Raw genomic sequence first — 5113 nt, 5'->3', positions numbered from 1 at the left:
ACACCTCAGAATGGCTATCATCAATAAATCAACAAACAAGAAGTGCTGGCAAGGATGTGGAAAAGAGGGGACCCTTGTGCACTGTTCATGGGAATGTAGATTGGTGCAGCCACTATAGAAAACAGTATCAAGATTCCTCAAAAATTAAAAAATGGAACCACCTTATAACCGAGTGAATCCACTCCTGAGTATATATGTGAAAAAACTGAAAATGCTAATCCAAAGGAATCCTTGATTTTGATTCAGTGATTTTACACCTGGAATATAGCTGAAGAATCCTGAAACACTAAATAAAAAGAATATATGCACACTTATGTTCATAGTACCCTTATTTATAATAACCAGTAGATGAGTAGATAAAAAAGTGGTGGTATATTTACACAATGAAATATTATTCAGCAGTAAAAAAGAAGGAACTTTTACATTTTGTGACAGTATGGATGGACCTGGACACTATAACACTAAGTTAAATAAGCTAGTCAGGGAAGACAAATACCATATGATCTCGCTTATATGTGGAATCTAATGGACAAAATAAACTAATGAACAAAATAGAAAAACAAAAAGAATATATGTGCCACTTTGTTCATTGCAGACTTACTCACAATAGCCAAGATAAAGAAGCAACCCAAGTGCCCATCAGTAGATGAATGGACAACAAAAGCAGTGGTTCTTATATACAATAACATATTATGCCACCATAAGGAGAATGAAATCCTGCTGTTTGTGACAGATTGGACGGAAGCAGACAGTTTACATTGAGTGAAAATAGTCAATCAGAGCAAGACAAACATTACATGACTGCACATATATGTGGAATTTGGAGAAAATATAGCCCTGCCTAGCTGCGGAGGCTGAGGCACACAGCTGACATAATCCTCTGGGGCCGCTGCTGTGGCTGAGGCAGAGGTCGCAGAGGCAAAAGCTGAAGACTGGGCGCAGGAGAGCACTCCCCAGACCCAGACCTGGACAGCAGCCACTGCAGAGGATGACTAGAACCACCGCCCCCCCAACCCCGCCCCCCGCCCATGCACAGCACAGATTAGTTGCCACCATGGCCTAGGCACTGCAGATGGAGATCCTGAACTTGGGCAGCAGCATTCGGGAGCACCTGAGCCAGCAGCAGCTGCTGGGCCTGTATTGTGATGTGTCTGTCTGTCCATGGTGGTTGGTGGTCCAGGGCCACATTCCAAGGCCACCGGCCATACCGGCTGCCAGCAGCTCCTCCTGCCCAGACCTGTTCCACAGCTGCCCCAGCACCTGGTACAGCTGCTGGCAGCCCTGCAGCCCAGTCCTGGCAGATGCTCGGCTTCTGCTCCACGGGCCCAGCTGAGCTTGGACATAGGGGACCAGTTCCTGCTCATGCACAGGCTGGCTTGCTGCAGATCCAGCAGATCGTGGAGAAGGGCACCGAGTTCTTCCTCCAGGTGAGCTCCCCAGCTGCGACTCTCAGGCCTGCGACTGCACGGCCTGCACACTGAGGAGGCGCCCTCTTCCGAGCCCCAGAGCCCTGGGGCTCAGATATCGAGCTGGATGGCCTGCAGCACCCATTGAACTTCCTGTTGCTTATCAGGACAGAGCAGCAGGAGTTGGCCTGTGTGCAGTGCACACCCATGGCCAGCGGGCTGTGAGACAGCAGCCGGGAGGCGAGGGTTGGCGGCAGCAATGCTGGTGATGGCAGCCACGGAATGGCCACGTTCTCCATGTTGGACCCGGCCGCCTCACCGGCCGTCCAGCAGGCCCTGGCGGCAGCCTCAGCAGCAGCAGAGGGCGGCGGAGACCAGCCCAGGCACCTCAACCCCCTGCACCAGCCACCGCCCCTGCCTCTACCGCAACAGAGAAGACCAGGAGGAGATGCCGGCAAGGAGCACACAGACATGCTCGGTACCAGCAGATCTGCAACATGGGCACCATGCACAGTGGGAATGTCAGCCAGAGGGCCGAGAAGCTGAGTCCCGGAATCACATCTGGTGCTGCAAGACTTGGCATCTCTACAGGCCGAGCTCATCCACCTGAAAGGTAACCCCTTCCACTGCGAGCTCTGCAATGACGGCGACCCCTCTGAGAAGCTGGCACTGTGACAGCACCGTCACAGGGCACAGTCGTGAACTGCCATGTTGGCGCAGGCACGCAGCACAAGGTCCTGCTGCCACACCTGCCAGCCTCCTTCTTTGACCGGATCACACTGGCCAACAACTGTGGCACTGGCATCCGCTCCTCTGCCAATGACCCCAATGCCAGTGCCGGACAGTCGCGTCCTCCACGCTGCCAAGTGCTACTGGCAGAACTCCGCCCGGAACTTCAAGGAGAGCGAGATGAATGCATCGCGGCTGACGTGCACCGAAGCCGCAGCATCGTGCAGAAGAGCAGGGTTCCTGAGGGGAAACCGCCTGAGGTGACACGACACCATGGACCTTAGAGACACGGGCCACTGGGGCAGGACGGGGTGGGTGTGGAGCACGGCTTGGAAACCGCCAGCCTCGGTGGTGAGGCTGGCTCCTGAGAGGAGGCCCTGGAGTTACCTACACCAGGCCCTCCACAAGGCCATTGTACCCCGTCCTCCCCCCCACCTGCCATCTTGGTTGTTAGCTACTACCTGTTTCTCTCCAGGACTTGCTGGGTTGGCTGCATGTTCCCAGCCCCTCGGCATCCCGAGGGACAGCTGTCTCTTGCTCAGGAAGTGACCTCAGGCCCCTGAGTGCTCTGTGCTGGGGCTGGGGACCAGGGGCTGGGGACCAGGGGCTGGGGAGCCTGGGGGTTTGGCTCACCAGCTTCAGACTGACCAAGGCTGTGTTTTCCCACTGCCTTGGGCCCATGTCCACCTTCCCTGGCACCAGGAGCTCAGGGTGGGGCTTTCAGGAGATTCACGCTATTAGCAGCTTTTGGTCTCCAGACCTTCCTCCTCGAGGTCCAGGAACAAGCCAATGGAGATAAGAGAGTGGCTGGGGGAACAATTCGTTTGTCTTATTCAGCGCTTCTGATGAGACAGAGAAGAGAGGTGTTGGTCCCATGCAAACTGAGGTTTTGTGATTCTAGTGCCAGGACTGGATTGGAAGCCACCAAGTTCTGTCTTTTGGGGAGAGAGGTATCAGCCTTTTGTGCTAAAGGGTGCAAAGAAGGAACATCAGGTCAGTGAGGCCCCCCAAAACCCCCCCAAGCAACGTAAGTGCCCAGGCCGGTGCCCTGTATGGGCAATTGAACCTGTTCTGAAAGGGAGTTATTAAGTTAGACAAGAAAACACCTGGCCCCAGGTGACAGTATGAGTGGGCAAAGAGGGTGGGGCACATGGGCTGACTGAAGCCTGGCCCAGCATCTGTGGGGTAGGTGGCTGGGTGCTTTAGGGTAGCTATAGGTGTGACCTGGGAAAGCTTAGCAGGGACTCTGAGGCCAAGCTCTAGTAGGGAGAGCATGGTACTGCCTCCCCTAAAAAACGCAGATCCCTGCCTTCCCTCTCCATCCCTGCAAGCTTCTATCCCCCAGCTCCTCGCAGCAGGGCTTCACCTTCCCTCCCACTGCCACAGCGTCTCCTGCCCTGGCAGCATTTGCTGTGCTAAAGGGACACCCTGTCGCTGTCCCCTGGGGAGGCTGAGGTGTCCCTGTCATGAAGCTTTGAGAGATCTGGGCAGCGTCTCCAGGTCTAGGGAACAGTTGCAGGACAGCCCAAGGAAGAGGAGAGGGGAGGTAGGAGGTGACTGGGCAGGAGGGGCACAGGGGCCTGTGAGCCATCTGCCCAGGTGCCTGGGGCCACAAGGGGGCCAGAAGGGGAGTAGGGGAAAGGAAGAGTAAAGAGCCGAGAGGGAGTCTGGCCAACTGGGCGAAGGGAAGGAGGAGAAGGGGGACTAGCAAAGCAGAGGGAGCAGGGGACCTTAGGGGGCCTTTGGAAGCTGCAGGGCTTACAGGCTCCCATGTGTGGAGGGGCCCCACTGGTGACAGATGGGTGAGGTGCATGAGCAGGGGGTGGGGTCAGGCTTAGGGCCCAGAAAATGGTGTTAGGAAAAACGAAAGAGCCACATGGAAAAGAATAAACTGGACCCCTATTTCGAACCATACATGAAAAAATCAACTCAAAATGCATTAAAGACTTGAAACAAAAGAACTGAAGCCAAAAAACTCCAGGAAGAAAACACAGGCAGTAAGCTCCTTGACATCAGACTTGGTAATAATTTTTTGAATTTCACAACAAAAACAAAGGTAATAAAAGCAAATATAAACAAGTGGGACTACATAAAACTAAAAAGTTTTTGCATAGCAACATAAAACTAACAACAAAATAAAAAGCAATTTATCAGCTGGGAGGAAATATCTGCCAGTTTTATATTGGATAAGATATACATTTTTTAACTTTGTTGTTCCATTTATTCATGCATTCATTGGTTGATTGTATGAGCCTTGACCAGGGATGGAACTGCAACCTTGGCACATCAGAATGACACTCTAACCAACTGAGCTCTAACTAGCCCAGCCAGGGTAATAGCTAATTTTGTTTTTTAATGCAGATTGATTTTGTTATTTATTTTTTAAATGTCACAATCCATGATAAAATATTAAAAAATTTAAATCCATTATAAATTCTCAGCTATATTTGATATTAATAACCAAAATATATAAAGAATTCATACAACTCAGTTGCAAAAAAACCCCCTGATCTGATTAAAATATGGACAGAGATATCAGTAGATGATTGGATAAAAAAGTTATAACACATTTACACAAAAAATACTAGGTGACAATAAAAAAGAAGGAAACTTTATCTTTTGTGATAGCATGGATGGGCCAGGATTATTACGCTAAGTGAAATAAGCCAATCAGATAAAGACAAATACCATAATATGGAATCTAATAAACCAACAACCCCCCCCCCCGCCATGAGCAAAAGAGAAACAGCTGCCTGGATCCATGGAACAGACTGAGAACTGCCAGAGGGGAGGAGAGTCGGGGGACAGGGTGAAAGAAGGTGAAGGAATGATCCCAAACCTGTGTGTACATAACACACAGACACAGACAACAGAGTGGTGACAGCCAGAAGGAAAGAGTGGTCAGGCTCGGTGGGGGTGTGCAAAAGAGGGGGACAAGGAAAGGGGACAGGAAGAGACATTGCTTGGGGCGTTGAGCG

At 51.3% G+C, this 5113-nt stretch overlaps 1 pseudogene; it reads left to right on the top strand.

Annotated features, from left to right (window-relative positions):
- The first annotated feature begins 1054 nt into the window (after positions 1-1054).
- LOC129082657 (nucleus accumbens-associated protein 1-like) lies at positions 1055-2698 on the top strand (annotated as a pseudogene).
- The last annotated feature ends 2415 nt before the right edge of the window (positions 2699-5113 follow it).

Source organism: Pteronotus mesoamericanus, unplaced genomic scaffold, assembly GCF_021234165.1.
Source record: "Pteronotus mesoamericanus isolate MK-2021 breed Mesoamerican mustached bat unplaced genomic scaffold, CSHL_Meso_final scaffold_137, whole genome shotgun sequence".
Taxonomy (NCBI): Eukaryota; Metazoa; Chordata; class Mammalia; order Chiroptera; family Mormoopidae; genus Pteronotus; species Pteronotus mesoamericanus.
This window is presented reverse-complemented; position numbering and strand designations above follow the sequence as displayed.